The sequence below is a fragment of the Dermacentor albipictus genome, chromosome 3 (assembly GCF_038994185.2).
Source record: "Dermacentor albipictus isolate Rhodes 1998 colony chromosome 3, USDA_Dalb.pri_finalv2, whole genome shotgun sequence".
In the NCBI taxonomy this organism is placed as follows: domain Eukaryota; kingdom Metazoa; phylum Arthropoda; class Arachnida; order Ixodida; family Ixodidae; genus Dermacentor; species Dermacentor albipictus.
The window spans coordinates 95,343,047-95,360,087 of record NC_091823.1 but is presented as its reverse complement, the minus strand read 5'-3'; the positions used below and the strand labels follow the sequence as shown (position 1 = coordinate 95,360,087).

The following is a 17,041-nucleotide window of genomic DNA, read 5'->3' as shown; positions in this document are numbered from 1 at the left end:
ATTTCTTTTGTTTTCTTTATTTGTTGATAAGTTCTATTTATGCTTTGTATGCTCGGCGGTTTCTTTTTAATTTTTTTTCCATGTACTGTGTGCTATTTATTGTTAATTACCTTTATTGTATTGATGTAACCTTTTCTTTTTTTCTGTTTAGTTTTATGCAAGTTTACTGCTCTTATTTTTCATTTTCCACTTTATCGAATGCACTACTCCCCTCTCTAATGCCCTCGGATCCTGAGGGTAATGAAATAAATAAATAAAAATAAACTGCAACCGAATTGACATGTGGACGACTTCATGACGGACGCTATGAACACAATCTACAGGTTCGTGTAAGCGCTTGTCTCTGTATGTCGACCCTCTGCTTTGCCGTCATTCGTAGTGTTTTCATCACAAACGGAAACGGTAGCCCCATCATTTTCTCGACTAAAAGGAACCATCTATTTTTCGCCAATAACTCAATAACAGATCTTTGGACGATTTACCTATACCTTCATATTGATTCACTTCGTGTTTTCCTTTAGTGCTAGGTTAAATCCATGAGCTACTCCTGCAGCATAACGAAAACTCTCGGCAGCCAGAGGTTGATGCACGCAGCGCGACTTGAGCGAAATTCATTCGATACAGGGGGATAAAGTCACTGCGCCGGCTCGAAACTGTATACATTTGGATAAAACGAACTTTAAAGGGAAGCTGAAAGGTTTTCCAGAAAAAATGAGTGAGCATCTGTACATAATGGTTTTCAACCCTCCGAATTCGAATATCGTATCGAAATTGAGCGAAAGAAAGCGCAAATATATTTTATTTCGACGAAAAGTGCAGCAGCGGACACGCCCAGCTCGCGCGTCTCGTTTCCGCCTGTGATTGGTCGGTGCGCCTCGTGACGCCAACTCTGCCGCTGCCGACCGCTGCCGCTACACATGAAGCGCGGTGCCAGGTAGTTTGGTGCTGTTTTTCTGAGACGGTAATGGAAAATTTAGAGAGACTGCGTTTTTCTGAGGAGTTCGGCGTTACTCCCTACATGTACGAGCCGAATGCGAAGAGCCGGCCTCTCGAAGAAGCAAATGATGCTGGTGCGAGCAGTGCTTTCGACGCGAACGAAATCAAAGTCTTGGGATCTCCTCGTGTTGGAAATGCTCTTTGGTGAGTATGTTTTTTGCAAAGCGATCTAGTGATCTCGCCGATCTTTCGCCGATCTAGTGAGCTCGTTTCCGGTCAAACAACTGTAGTGTTGTGTTCCTGCATGCCTCCTCGTGGAACGTAAGCGGGGATGCGATCGTCGGCATTTGTGCGCTGACCAAAGCTGTCGGCAATCTACTAAGACGGTTTAAACGCGTGAAAAGCTTCCCGGTTCATGCAGTACGTGTAGTGACCTTCGTCTGTTGACTACCACTCGCGTTGATTACCACTCACGTTGACTACCACGCACGTTGACTACCACTCTACATACACGCAGACGCACCAACAAAGGAATGCAGGGTCGATCGAAGCAGATTACGATGGCACGCACGCAGAAACAAGCGCGGTCAGGCATGGTCGCGGACGCTGCGAAGGAACGAAGCAGAGTTGACGTCACAACACCGCGGTTTCCGGTCTCCGCTCCGCTCGCTCAGTCAAAAGGGGGGCGGAGCTACAGCGCAATTTCAACCGATGATTACGTCGCTCCTAATTGAAAAAGAAGCCCCAAATTTTACCTACATGGTTTATAAGGTTCCCGCATCCGTATGTGAGCGTCTTATTGAATTCGACAGACTCTTCAGCTTCCCTTTAAGCCAGGCGGCAACCCGAAACAAACCGACGAAATGTTATGTTGAAATGCAGCGTCAGGTGTTACGCCCAGTTGTGCACCACCGGGAGCTCGATCCAGATGGGACTGCAAACTCAACCCAAACATCCGACCACGTGACTGCCCGCGCGGAACCGTCAATGTGGCAGGTTCTCAAGTAACATGCCAGTGTTGTCCTATAGACCGTTTCATCGGGCGAGGAGGATAGGGCGCGCGCAGAGCCTTTCCTCCTCTCTGGCTTGGGCGATCCGGCGCGGCGCTGCTTGAAAGTATTGCTGTCGCGTGCCGCGGAACGATTTCTTGATGTTTTAGATCGTATTCTGTGAAATTTACGCCGTGTCCGTTCATATAAGGTCGTCTGGGAAGCCTTTCGGTGCATCGTTAACTACAATAGGTGGAAATATTTTTTGGGGGCGCGAAAATGTGACGCGTTTTATCAGCTGCGGTGTACGCACATTGTCAGTCGCGGTGTGTGTATGTGTTGTGAACTATTTTGCTTATATCGGTTTTAATTCAGCAAAGAAAACCGGTGTCTCTGTATTAGCAGCATGAAATGGTAAATCTGCTCAATATCTGATCGCTTGGCGAGGGAGTAAAACATAAAGCATAAGAGCGCATGCTCGTGCACGGCCAACCTAAGGCAACCTCGAAACATCTAAGCGGCAGGCGCAATCAAATATTTGTGATGCACCGGCATCGTTTTCGCGCATTTCAAGTCTAGTAGGCTTGAAATTACCACATGTCTACGCTAGCCTTCCTGCATGAGGCCGATGGCGCTGCTCAACACAGCGATCACTGCGGTTGGCGATCCAGCACGGTACATATGTAAGCTGTGCGCTTCGGCATTGCCTTTTTGGCCTGCATACAGCCATAATATATGAGGGATCGCAAAAAAAAAAATGCGATGCCTATTTTTGAGGACAAAATTTCCGTAATGCGTGTGAGTGCGTCGTAGAGAACGGAACGAACACAACCGAAAAAGAAATTCGGTTATCATCCTCTTTCGAGAAAAAGCAAGAGAAAACGGGCTAACGCCGCAACAGGGCCTCGCATAGTCACGCCGCACAACGTTTATAGATATATAACCGCTGATGCCGTATGCTTGGACCATGCGGTATATAGAACAAAGATATATGTAATCCAGCACCTACCACGGATTCGGACGCTCGCGCAGTTCGTAAACAGTCCCTTTGCTGGACAAGCGTAATTCAGACTGTAAGGTATGCTGCTATCACTTGCCAAAACTATTTTATTCAGGGGCGGAAACCTCATCCATCGAACCAAGTAGTCAGGCAATGTAACCTGCAGCGAACAGTTTGAACGCTTGTCAAAGTATAACATCACAGCTCCTATCGTAGCAGAACGGTACCCACGCTCACGCTGTTACGATCGTCGCTTATGTTTCATGGCTCCTAAACCGCAGCTTAGAAATAGAGGATAACACTGCAATAAGGTCATATTAGTGACTGGAACATTCAGAAATCCACAATTTATCTCCTAGGCTGATTGTAGACTCGAATATGCGCGCACACATCGCGCTGCGTGTTCCGTCCACCTCAACGCCAGCAGAAATTCCGGCCATGACGCCTTAAACCACTTCAGCACGTCTCACAGAACCGTATACCACGTAGAAGACGCACGTCATACTAAACAGGCCCCACGACGGCGAAAACAAACGCCAGAATCTGCCGCCGAGCGTATACCTGCCATGCAAAAGACCGCTTTCACCCAAGCCAGTATGGCGCTGCTCATAGGCGGCGCCACTGCGCTCACAATATGGCGGCGCCTACGAAAAAACGGTCTTTTATTGAGGTGTGGGTTTAGGTATACTGAAGAGACTGGGCTTTGTCGCTCGACAAAGTGCACGTATAGTTGCCGCTGGGACTGATATGCGCATTCGCTCGGCCTGTACGGATTACGCGCACACACACACACGCACACACACACACACACACACACACACACACACACACACACACACACACACACACACACACACACACACACACACACACACACACACACACAAACGCGCGCGCGCGTTTGCATAAGTACGCCTTTCAAGCACGCGTTCCGGAGAAACAGAGATACCAAGTTCACGCTGCAGCCGTTATGACAAAGAAACCACGAACGACACAGAGAAGGAAGCAATGGAGGATAACGATTCCTTGCATCTGGGCAGAGCAAGAAAGGGCAACAGGGAGAAGAAGAATGACACAAGGATGGAACGAATTGTTGGTATTCAAAAGAGTGATGAGTGAGCACAATTATCTCTTCCAAGTAGGGCTCGTTTAATTAAAGAAACGAAGCGATGGCCCCGAACACGCGCATGACACAGTTCTCAGCCGGCTGTCTTCTGCTACTACGCAACCACCATCCTGTTCTTTTTTCTTCTTCCTCTTTCCTCCCTTGGAAACAACTCTTCTGCCCACGGAAAACTATGCGCCGCGCATCGCTTAGCTCCGGGCGCTTTTGCTCGTGCGTGGATCTCCTCGCCTTTAACAGATCGCCGGAGACCTATGCACCGATTACAGCTTCGCGAGAGAAGGCACGCACGCACGAAGCTCCTGAGGGCTTAGTCACTGACCAGCGCACCCTTTCTCTGAGAACAGTCCTCGAACTCGGAGTAAAAGAGTGCGCTCAAGAGTTAAACACCTCCGCCATGACGTACGCGCTGCTTGCACCACGCGGCAGCAAGCAGCAGCAGCAGCAGCAGCAGCGGAAAACGAGCCGGTCGTGACCCTTCCCGTCCCTTTCCACCAGGCGAGAGGGAAGAAGGTGAACTCGAACGTCAATTACCCCGCATAATCGCGCGCAGTAATATGCATCGCCCAACTGCTGAAACGAAAGCAGCGGCAAGAGAGCCAGCCGGACTGGAAGATGGACGAAGGCAGAAGGTAAAGACGTAAAGAAAGAAAGTGCGCATGTGAGAGGGAAAGAAAGAAAGAGAGTGTGGCGGTGAATCCCCAACAAGTCACGTGGCCGTCCGTCACGAACAAACAGAATCGGAGGCTGGACGCCGTCACGTACGCAATGCACAACAATCCGGGTCTCAAAGCGCTGCAGAATTCCGTTAGTCGCGCTTGCGCACTCGAAAGGCAGAAGCCGCGGAGCGCAGTTGATTGTTCAGCGGCGGTGCTCGAAAGGAATAAGTGCGCCCGAAAGCGCGATAATCATCACCCTGCGGGGAAGAGATACGGACGCGAGGATGCGATCGGAAAGGAGTGGAGAAGGCGGTCGGCGCTGGAGCGGAGGAACGGGCTGCCGCGTCTTCTTTTGTGCTACCGCACTTTTGTATATTTGCTCTATCTAAACATCTGTAGCGTATCGTCGATCACCGGATTTAATATCAGCAAAGGCAGGCGAGGTGCGTTAAGAGCGCACTACACACACATGCGAACGGGTGGAAATGAATCGAAAGCACTTCTCCTTCTCCTGGTTACTGAGGGTATGACAGTATACCAGACTGTCCTTCTTTTTTAACAGCACCAAAGTTTTTAAAAAAATTGCCTGTCGCAGTTGTTGTTGTCCCGACTGCACTGAAACCTTTTGCTCAATGGCTCACATGCTCTGGCGATGCCCGCGTTGCCTGACGACTTCCTCTCCAGCGAAGCCGAATGGGAGGAGGCCATCAGAAGCACGGCACTCCGAAAGCAAGCCGAGGCTATCCAGAGGGCTCAGGAAAGAGCGGAGCGTCACGGCGTTCTGTCCTTTACGTGGGCGCGGCCAGCGGCTACAATGGCCTCCCGTTGGGAGCTCCTGACAGTAGCTCCTCAGGATTAAATAAAGTTCGTTGTCTGTCTGTCTGTCGCAGATAGTACAATTCTAACCACTGAACTCAATTACTCAGTGAAGCAGCAATTACTTCTACAAGATATCGAGATGCTTAATTAAATACCTAACAGAATTACGCTAATTAACTTTTGAAATAACTTTACAGTACATGTTTCAATTTACGAATTGTAGCAGGCGAGTTCGCGTGTCCGCTTAGAACGAATTCTCGGGACTACATCAGTTTCGAGATATTAATTTCCAAAGTGCCCGACGAAAGCACACAAGTCGGCGTTCCAGTTATGTTTTTGCTTTAATGCATAAAACGGCGTTTTCTGTAAAAAAAAAAAAAAAAATGTGGAACAGTGTATTTTTTACCGCAAGTTTGACGGTGCGCATATCTCGAAACCCGTGCCATCCTCAAAATTAATTCCAAGTCCACATGCCTTGCAAGCTCTCTAACTATAGCACCAGTTCTCAGATCGAAATATTCACCCAAAGTAATTAATTAAAAGACAATTAGTGTGACTATGGTAATTATTCAGTCAAGTATTTTGTTTTCTCGTACAAGTGACGACCATCTCGTCGAGTAATTTAGCTTAATGGTTAGAATAGTGCTATCTGTCACAGTCAATTAAAAAAAAATGTGGTGCAACTAAAACAACAAGAAGCATCAAAAAATCCTCCTACATCGATGTATACTCATTTGCCTACTGGTGCCGGACTCTGGGGTTGCTCTTTGGGTTGTAATTTCGTTCAGCATCATGACGTTACTTGAAACCCTCTCTAAAACTGTGCGCTGAGTGCTTTGCTGTCGGAAACGCTGAACGCGTCAACAGCGCTCGTGAGAGGAGGAAAACATCGGACACACACACACACACACACACACACACACACACACACACACACACACACACACACACACACACACACACACACACACACACACACAGACGCATATATATATATATATATATATATATATATATATATATATATATATATATATATATATATATATATATATATATATATATATATATATATATATATATATATATATATATATAGAAGAGGCGCATGAGAAATAGGCCCTGAACACGTGATACGCAAGCGGAATAATTTCTAGAGGACGAGGGAGATCAGAATACCATAGAGAGAAGAGCGGGTGGCGAGAGTCAATAGTGACGAAGACGCCACTATATGAGAGTTCCCGCAACCGAACGATGTCATTAAAGGGCCGGCCACCACGGAGGGCCTATTTCCCACGAGTCAAAGCGCAGATAGGCTCCGGAGAAAAGGAGGGACGGTGTACACGTCAGAGACGGTTGGCTTGTCGAAGCTATCTGCCTGACGTCACGCTCCCTCCTAGCTTGTCGCTTGCTTTCTTTTTTAACACAAAAATGTTCTCCGCCGAGATCCAGCGAAAAAAACTGTCCAATGAATGCAGTATGTCACGCGATCATCATCACGCAAATTTGCTGGCATTCCAGCCGCAGGTGTGACGCCCGGCAAATAATTGCGACTATTGCCTGTTCCTACACTGCCATTGGAAACAATACAATAAAAGTCGCACGCTTAAACGAAGTGTTTTATGACTGATGTTTGCAGCTGGTGAGCAGGCCAAACGCACGCGAAATATTGAAAGGAGTATCAAACGACTGGTGCGAATAACTTTGAGGGTTATGTTTGCTGGTGTACGTAAAGGGAATCGCCATTAAATTTTGCTCCATGGCGGTACGTCTCAATGCTTCCGTGGAGTATTGGTAGTTTGAAACGTAATAAAAGAATGTGCACATTTATGGACCTTCATTTGTGATTGCGCAACAAAGCCGCCCCTTCTGCTTGGAATATATATATATATATATATATATATATATATATATATATATATATATATATATACGTTTCACTTTCGTATTATGACCAATTCCCTTGAAAAAAGGATGAAAAATGTTTCTTTCTCCGCCAACTCGAATGATCACGACTACCCTTCTTCTTGTGCGAAGATTGATTATATTCTCTAAAAGACGCAATTTTATTAAATGTTTGCAATTATACGACCGAGTGTCCAATGTTGAACAACTGACGAACGCATTACGAGTTAACACTTTATTCCGGCTTGTTTGCGCTTAAGTAGAAAGGAGCAGTTCTTTGTCTCACTTAGAAGGGCACCAAATAAAATCTCCAAGCGTTGCTAACCTATGCACATTCCATTTGTTTTCTTGGACAACAGAATATGGTGTTGGGCTGCTGAGCACGAGGTCGCGGGATCGAATCCCGGCCACGGCGGCCGCATTTCGATGGGGGCGAAATGCGAAAACACCCGTGTACTTAGATTTAGGTGCACGTTATAGAACCCCAGGTGGTCGAAATTTCCGGAGTCCTCCACTACGGCGTGCCTCATAATCAGAAAGTGGTTTTGTCGCGTAAAACGCCATAATCTTTTTTTTTCTTGAACAACAGAGGGCAATTAATATTTGGTGTTACGCAAATGTATACTTCGGAAAGGCTATTGCGCAGGCGTTTGGGAGTTGCAACAAATGCAGTAATAGCGATAAAGTTGCATGGTCGTAAGCGCTACACGCACTGCATCCAGCACTATGAAATTGTTCTGTGCCCCCCTTTACCCCAGTGAACACATGCCGTAAAATATTCCACACACTGAGCGGTGAACGTCGTTCGCCCGGCAATATTCAAAAATTTTCAAAATTTATTTTCGTTTTAGCGTTACCACTTAAACATCCTATATACTGTCCCCATATGATTTCTCCATGGCCGCGTATACTAAGAAAACTGTACGTTTTTGTAGAGCAGTGATTATGAGGATGGGTGTTTGGCGTAACGAGAGTTCCTTCACGCAGTGGCGACATTGCGGAGAGCACCGGTACTGAATCTGCGATGTGAACAATTAGAATAACCACAACCAATGTGCTTCAGGAGGTATACGGGGAACGTTATAGGATGCACCAAACACAAAAAAGTATACATATATATACAGCTCCAGCGCTAGCTGGCCGTCGGCATCACTGCAGCGCACCCACAACTCTCTCTCGCGAAGGAGTGTTGCACCGGTACGCGGGGGAAGGGGTCAATTAGATCCAAGCGATAAGCAAGCGCGCAGTTCCCCGAGCGCGTGGTATACGCGATGCGTTCGGGTTAAGGCATCTCGCATGCGAGAGTGCAGATGGCCGATACACGATTCACCACCTCGAGACGGAGCCGGTCGCGCGCGACGTGCACCTTGGTATAATGGCGGCTGAATAATAATAAAAGAAGTGATAAGAAGGCCGTGCATATCATTAAGCGGGCCGACCGGGAAATCCGCGTGCGTGCGATGCCGCTCTCAGAGGGTTACCTGACGCTCTCGGAGGGCATCGTCCAAAAAAGCTGAGTGAAAGGAGTGTATACACCATGGAGGAAGGAGCGGCGCGGTAGATGTCAGTGCTTCCGCGCTGCGGGCAAAGCTACGAACGAGGGCGCGCACCAATTAAAAACTACCGGCAACCAAACATTCCCGGTCAATAGGCTGTGCACGGGAACAGCGGCGACCGGGCAACGCGCGTGCAAGTGCGGATTCGATGAAAGTGGTGCGATGGTGCAGCGCAACTGCTTCAAAGTAAAATAAGATAATCTAAAGACAAAGTAAGGGAAATCTGCACTTTTTTTTAGCATTGACCAAGGTCACGTAGACATGCGTGCGCGATAAAAATACGGAACTTTCCGAACAGCGACGGCGCGTCGGATCTCCCGTATTAACATGCGCGGATCAACTCGCTATGAATCCTTACAAATACAGGGTTTGTTCTCGGCACATTTTAGCAGCTCTGTACATGCACCATCGGTTGTTAGATCATGCGTGTGTTACCGTACGTTAGACTGTGCATTTTGTCGCCATGGACTGTCAAAGACGCGAACCGCTGGAAACCCGGTGAGCATGCATTTATGCGGGCTGGTACTATAATGTCAGCACTCCCGAAAGAGATACTGCCAGTGTATATTCTTGTACTAGTAAGAATTTTGTCAGTCATTTCCATTTCCGCTTTGGACAAAAAAGTCACAGCTTCGCCCGAAAGGCGAAGCATCGATTGCGATAGCAAATTAGCAGATAGCTATACGAAGTAAGGATAGTAGATTTATCGTCTGTATAACCTTGTAAACATTCGCTTACTAACTAAATTAACAAGCACGGTGTCACGCGCGCACAGGTAAACATGAGCACATATCACTCGATGACCGCGAAAACTCGCTGTCAGAACGCTGGAATGAAGAAGCGCGGCAGCGGCAGCGAGCGAATTGACCTTCGTGCCGCGTCTCGATTCAACGCGAACTAAGCGTCGAAAACATCGAAAATACTGTGCATTCAGCACACTTCGCCCAGATCGCAGATCGCTTTCCAGATACGGGCGCCCGGGGACCGCGTCGTACGCAGCATGCAGCCGCCAGAGTAGAACAAACACCCTCGAGAGAACTTAAGGCCTTCAAGCTGTACCCTCTCCCCTTGAGCTACGTCACGCAAAAGATAGAAGTTCCGTGCAGCGTGCTACGAAGCTACGAGCGGCGCACCTGTGTTGAAAATGAAGCGCGGAAGATTTGCAATGGTTAACCCCAGCTCTTCGGAGAAGACCGAGGGGACGGCGGCGGCGACAACAATTCGATTAGTTCCAGGAGCCCTGCCGCTCCTTGAATAGCTTCGGGGTTAAACAAGTCCCGGCATGCTCGGCCATGCTGTTGCATGCTTCCGAACGCACATTTTTTCTAGACGTGATAACTGCATGTAGTTTCAACACTTGTGCTGTGCTTGCGACTGTGTGCACCGCGAGTCTTCATTGCCCCGGAATGTGGAGTGCCATGCCAAGATATGCCTAATAAGTGCTGCGTGCTCAATTGCCGGAGCAATTACATGTACAAATCGCGGCCGAAAAATCATGCCTTCAAGTTTCCGCAAGATGAATAAGCCCAGAGTGCCTGGATTAGGGCGATACCAAGTGCAGACTTCATTGTATCGCCGCACTGCAGGGTAAGATGTTCAGAACTTCTTTAAATAGTTACTTTTGAAAAATACGAGAAGGTGAATTGCTCAATTACAGAAAGTGATGATTCCTCAGAGTTCGACGCCTGCGAGGATGGACAAAAATTTGAATTTGTGTTAAGGCACCTTTTGTTGTGCAGCACGGATATTTTATTGAAGAACTGCTGCTGCAAGATGAATGACAAAATATTCGATGCCAATGCTAAGGCAAGGAAGAGAAAAGCTGAAACTCTGCGCAATAAGGCAACGGTTTCCTTGTATATGGCTGCACGAATATTTTATATCCTATTTCTAAACTTATTTGAGTTGTAAATTAGTGCACTGCAGCAATTAGTGCGTCGAAAGCGAAATTATTCGTTTGAGCATAATCTAGATTGGAATAAGTACATGTATCCCCAATAAGATTGTTCATACGCAATTGTGAAGCTAATCGAGTGCGTTGCATTCATCATTGCCGCGCCATAAAAACCATAAGTACAAAAATACGGAAGGAAAAGTTTTTATGGATTCAATTTATTTGAAGTAATAGGTATGAAGTATGGGGTATAATAAATAATAACAATAATTCACAAAAAAACGTACATTACAAAGACGACAAAGCGCGACGCTATAAAAAGCTGCTGGCATCAATACCTGCACCAGCTTTACAAAGCTTCTTTGTATCTGCGCCTCTAAATAAATGCTTTGTCAGGTGTCAGCTGCTCATTCCGCAGTTTCGAGTGACGAAAAAGTGTGGAGTGGTCAATGGAAGCATACTGCTGCTAGGTGAACCAAGCCGCGGTCCCTTCATTCAACCCTTATCCCCAAGCGCGCCGCCGGCCTCTTCTCCGTGACGTCACTCGCCGAGCACTCAGGCCGAACGCCCCCATCCTCCCCTCCCCTCCATCTCTGCCCTCCCCGCTGGTGCCTCGCGCGCGGCGGAAGACGGCGCGCTTCCTCCCCGCGTTCCTCTTGCGCTCGCGAGATTGAGTCGCGATTGTAGGCTGACCCTCGCAAGATTTCACTCGCACATACAGCATACGGCACGCAGAGACGGTGGTGTCACCCTTCGACTTTAAACAGAGCATCACGGTGACGCCGACGGCAAAAATGCGCCTGGAGTGTCCATATATTAGCTATAGCAATAAAATCAAATGCACATGTTGACTTTGTGAGAGAAGCTGTAGAAACAATAGTTGAAACGGCGTGCGATCGTGCCTGATTGAGTCCAACGTCGCCGTCAGGCATGCTCGTAGTTTCATAAAGAAATAATGCAAGCATAGGGCGACATTACGGCTTTTCTTGTGGCAATTAATCACACAGGAATAACGACGGCCTTCAAGCTTTTTTTTTTCTCAGCTTTTGCACATCCCCCACCGTACCACAACTGGAGATGTTCTTCTGTTTGTATTACTAAAGAATGCGCGTGACGTTCACAAGGGGGCGCTGTGTCTCAGTTAGAAATAGGGTGCCTTGATGCCGCGCTTCTCCGTACGGGGTAGCGACCCGTCCGGTTGCGCCGCCATATTGTGTTACCAGCTATTCGTAACGGCAGTGTTACCAATAGCTGAAGGTACTGTATTCATTGAGATACAAATCGTTTCTAGGAAAGGTAAGAACGACAAAGAGCACGTGCTCGTCAACAGGCTTACATTAGGAGAGACACACTAAGGAGTACAAAAAAAAATGAAATAAAAACTCGAGGTCGCGGTTTCGATCACGGCCGTGGCTGCGGAATTTCAAACGGGGCAAAATGCAATCGTGTAATTAGATTCAGTGCACGTTAAAGAACCCCAGGTGGTCAAACTTATGCGAAGTCCCTCACTACGCATACTAATCAGACCGTGGTTTTGGCTCGCAAAACCACAGAATTTACTTTTCAATAAGTGAAAAGCAAGCGAACTATAAATATAATGCCTAAATATTTTGCTGAAAGACATTTGCCCCAATTCTGTTATGCAAAGGCCCATGAAGAGCACAGCAATTTGAGAAAGAGAAACATAGTGACATATCTCACAAAAAGAAAGGGATTTTTTATTGCCAATACATACGGGGTGATCATTTCTAAGTTTTCCGGAATGTTTAAATATCGCCTGTTGCAGATAACATAATTCTAGTCATTGAGGTGGACTATTCAGATAGGCGGACATGCACGAGAAATAAAAAGAAATCATATTAAGCTATCTTTTTAAAGATCGCTAATTAACTTCGTGATTAATTTACGGCACGCATCACAAGTTACGAATTGTAGCTGGTGAGTTTTCAAGGCGTATCCACTTGGGATTAATTTCCATAATGACACCAGAATGGAGATGTGCGCGATCAAACTCGCCGTAAAAATGCCATTTTGCTCCCTTTACTTTTTAAGTAAAATTATCTTTTGCGAATTGAAACACATTAACTGGAACGCCCATGTATTTCGTACTACACTTGGGGAAATATCTCGAGACTGGTGTCATCCTGGAGTCATTTCAAATTGATACGTCTTGCCATCTCATCGGCTACAATTCGTAAATTGAAACATGTGCCGTAAGGTAATTAATTATGAAGTTAATTAGCGAATTCTAGCTAGTTTTGAAGTGCGTGTTTTGATTGCTCATGCTTATGGTCCGGCTCTTTGAATAACCCAGCTCGAAGACTAAAAGCCTCATATCGGCCTCAGGCGATTTTCAAAAATTTCGGAAAACTCAGAAATGGTCACTCCGTATAGCTACCACTTGAGTGAAACCAGACGAAGACAACCCGCAAATCGAAATGTAGTTAAAGACAGCTCACCAACACGTTCAGGCTGCCTGAAGCCACAGGAGGGGATGCACAGAAACTGGAGGGCATTGACAAAGCAAAGCTATAGTTTATATGCTTATTATAAACATAAAAACAGATCAGTTCAAGCTTACAACTGCGGCGGTGGCTGCAACAAGACAAAATCCCCCAAGAACATTTTCCTGACATATGGACGCTCAGTGCGTGGGATTGTTGGAAATCACAGATTGAGTTTGTGCCTCAAAGTTTTGATCTAAGCACATGTCTTTATTGAGTACTGTCATTCGCCACACGTCTTGCCAGAGTTCCTCGGACCAAACAGCATAAACTAGGAAAATGACCGTTTAATCAATTTAAACAAAGAAAATGGCAATATTACTGTGAGGCTCAACTTTACAAGTTGAAGAACGGAAGCGAAAATAAATTAACACACGAACGAAATCTACATCAAAAAGGGTAACAGAAACGAAAGTGTCTGGATTGTGGCTATGCGCATCATAATCCGATTTCGATGATTACTCTAGGCTCACTCTTGCACAAGTCTTGCTTGCGTGCCTATACTACACTCTTAGGCAAAGTTACACCCTTTGGGTTGTATCTCTGCCACACAACAATAATAGTCATCTGCCTTGCGTGCGTCTCCTTTCTTGAAAACGGCGCGCCCGCTACACTCTTCACTCTTAAAACGGTTGCACCCTTTGGGGTGTATATTTGTCCCACAACAATAATCGTCATCTGCCTTGCTTGCGTTTCCTTTCCTGAAAACTCGGCGCTCGCTACTTTCCTGTCGAGAATGCTGCGTCACACCGATAAGGCGCATGCCGTTCGTGACTGGAAAGTACCGGGCTCGCAGCGTTAAAGAAAGGAAACGCGGGCAGCACGGATGACGATTATTGTTGTGGAACAAGATACGCCCCAAAGGGCGTAAAATTTTCTAACGCTCTTAGAAAATTTTACACCCTTTGGGGCTTATCTTGTCCCACAATAATAATCGTCATCCGTCTTGCCCGCGTTTCCTTTCTCTAACGCGGCGAGCCCGGTACTTCCCAGTCACGAACGGCATGCGCGTTATCAGTGTGACGCAGCATTCTCGACAGGAAAGTAGCAAGCGCCGAGTTTTCAGGAAAGGAAACGCAAGCAAGGCAGATGACGATTATTGTTGTGGGACAAATTTACACCCCAAAGGGCGCAACAGTTTTAAGAGTGTACTTTCCTGTCAGGAATGCCGTCATGCTGATAACGTGCATGCCGTTCGTTACTGGGAAGTACCGGGCCCGCAGCGTTAAAGAAAGGAAGTGCGGACAAGACCAATGACGATTATCGTTGTGTGGCAAAAGGGTGTAATTTCGCTTAACAGTGTATAGGTCCCTTCGCCGCGACCTGACGCAGGTGCACGCGCAGCCTGAGCCTTAGGTAGTTTGAAATGGGCAGCTTTTCAACAGTTACTTCGTGTTGCTGACAGCAACCTCTTACGTTCGACAGCGGCACCTTGTTAAGGTATGCAATAAAAGCCTCGAATGACGATTTCATGGAAAGTACGCTTTCCGTCCAAGTGGTGAAGCCACTGAAATGCTCCTCGCAAGATTTGAACGCGAGCATGACTGCATTGCTTGGGTAGTGAAGGTTGCTCCTTTCACGGACGTATTCCTTTACGGATGTCAACTATGCACGCTCACCGCTGTTTGAGCCCAACAGTGCAGGCTAGCATTCCGCACAGTGGCCGATAAATTTCAAAATCCCTTTTATAAGAAATCCAGCGATATGGAATAAAACGTCACACTCGGCTAATCTTCAATGGACGGGATCTCAGAGTCGTCGATTATCTCTATCTCGGCTGCCGCTCCTTCCTGAAAACTCCTGCGGAAAAATATTCTCAGGGGGTGCCATAATACACTGCACGTGGATGAGGTTTTCGTAGGCTGTCATTCGTCGCGCTTGATCCTTGCAACCCGTGCAATTCTTCTTTTTGGATCGCTCAGAAAATGGAACAATCGCCAACCATTCCTGCAGTGGTTTGAGCACATTGACAAACAGCGGCCGGGCATTTTGCGCCACGACGCTCAGCGAAATGACACCCGTCGCAAATTCCTGCCAACTGCCGGCACGTCCCCGACACGCGAGCTGGGCGTGAAAATGGCGGACAGCGCTACTAAAAGCGTTGTGGTGGCGAGAGCCCCGTCAAAGAATTCCCTCACCCTGTATACGAAGCAGCGGGCGAGAAGGAAAGCGAGGCACCTTAGTTCAATGGTAAGAAGACACTGTTCTTTTGGTTTATGGACAAGAACATTGTGGTTGGAAAATACATCTCTCGCGCATGCGCAAAGTAAAACTGCAAGTGGTGGGTCACGATCGGTTACGTTTTTCACTGTGGGTTTGTAAACGCTGCTGCTTAAATGCATGGAAATACAAAGAGCGCTAAAAACGGGGCTACACAAAAAGACACAAGACAACGCACTGGCTTGTTTTTGTTTCGTCCCGTTTTTAGCACTGTGATCGTTTTTCCAAGTCATGCACCATATCTAGATCATCAACCTACGTTTTATAAATGCATCAATTTGTGAATGGAATGGTATAGTCTTTTTTTTAATATCATCACTTTTAAATATAACAAAAGGACGATAGCCTAATTTGATGCGAAGTGGCTGCACACCTTAGCAATGAAAATCTTTTGTCAGAAGTTAAGCAAAGTGTTGTTTCGGCAACGTAAAACGTGCATCCTCGTTAAACCGTGCTTTTCTGGGCAGTGCTAGGAGTTTGTCTTCATATATACACATAAAGGGAGTCAGTGAGATATGAGGGAAGGAGGGGACGAGTGGACGAAGCACTGCGCGGCGGCGTCCAAGATTACGCTGTTAGCCGCAACGTGGTCACTTATTTGTTGCGCGGACTTTTGAAATGCGTTCCTTCTCATGCTAGTCATCACCTCATCATCACTGACGTTGTTCACTTGTGCTAAATCTGTGCTTTTTTAAAATGAGTTTAACTAGGACATGCCAGCCGGCATCGTGCAGCCACAAATGATGATAGTCGTCACGATAACGGTTAATCGCCAACACCAGTCGGAGACTGGCGATTGGCTGCGTCCCCTGATTTGTGAATACTTACATAATTTATCGTATAAACAACACCCGAAACTATCGTTTGTGCAATAGTAAATTGCAAAATTAATTTTGTCCTGCCTGTGCTTAAAAAGTACATTTTGCCCTTTGTATTTCACGAGTGTAGTGACAGTTTAATTTCGTCTCCGCAAGCAAGATGGGCAGACGCTCAGCGCACCATGAATCCGTGCGCAACAGTCACAAACCATTGAGTCGCACACACCGTCACAGCACGAGCTACCTTGTAGCACTCTCTACAACATTTTAGAATGTTTCACGAGTGGACGCAGCGTTCCTGCAATCATGAAAACTGACAGTTGCAGCAAAACAGCGATTTGAACGCTAGCAGTCCTCTTTACCTCAATGAGATAATGCTTGCAGACATGCCTTGCAGAATGCAACGAGTGATAAAATAAAAGTGATAACGCAAATGGAAAGCTTACTCATGCAACATGACGGGTGTAGAACAGCAAGATAACGAGGCGGCTGCATGCGTCGCATTTGAAAACTTTGAACGCGCTCGCGCTCTACGATACAGTGAACAACTAGCGGCGCATAGCGACTAAAAATGAAGATAAATAAGGATCCATAGTAACGCTAGTTTCGCATTAAGTT

At 46.6% G+C, this 17,041-nt stretch overlaps 1 long non-coding RNA gene across 1 annotated transcript in view; it reads right to left on the bottom strand.

Annotated features, from left to right (window-relative positions):
* Positions 1-16,964, bottom strand: part of LOC135902952 (uncharacterized) — a 31,429-nt gene extending 14,465 nt beyond the window's left edge. Inside the window, exons 1-2 of the long non-coding RNA XR_011512817.1 lie at positions 16,870-16,964; positions 13,341-13,386 (exon numbers count right to left, since the gene is read on the bottom strand). This is a non-coding gene — a long non-coding RNA (uncharacterized lncRNA). The remainder of the gene's footprint in view (positions 1-13,340; positions 13,387-16,869) is intronic.
* Between the last annotated feature and the right edge of the window lie 77 nt (positions 16,965-17,041).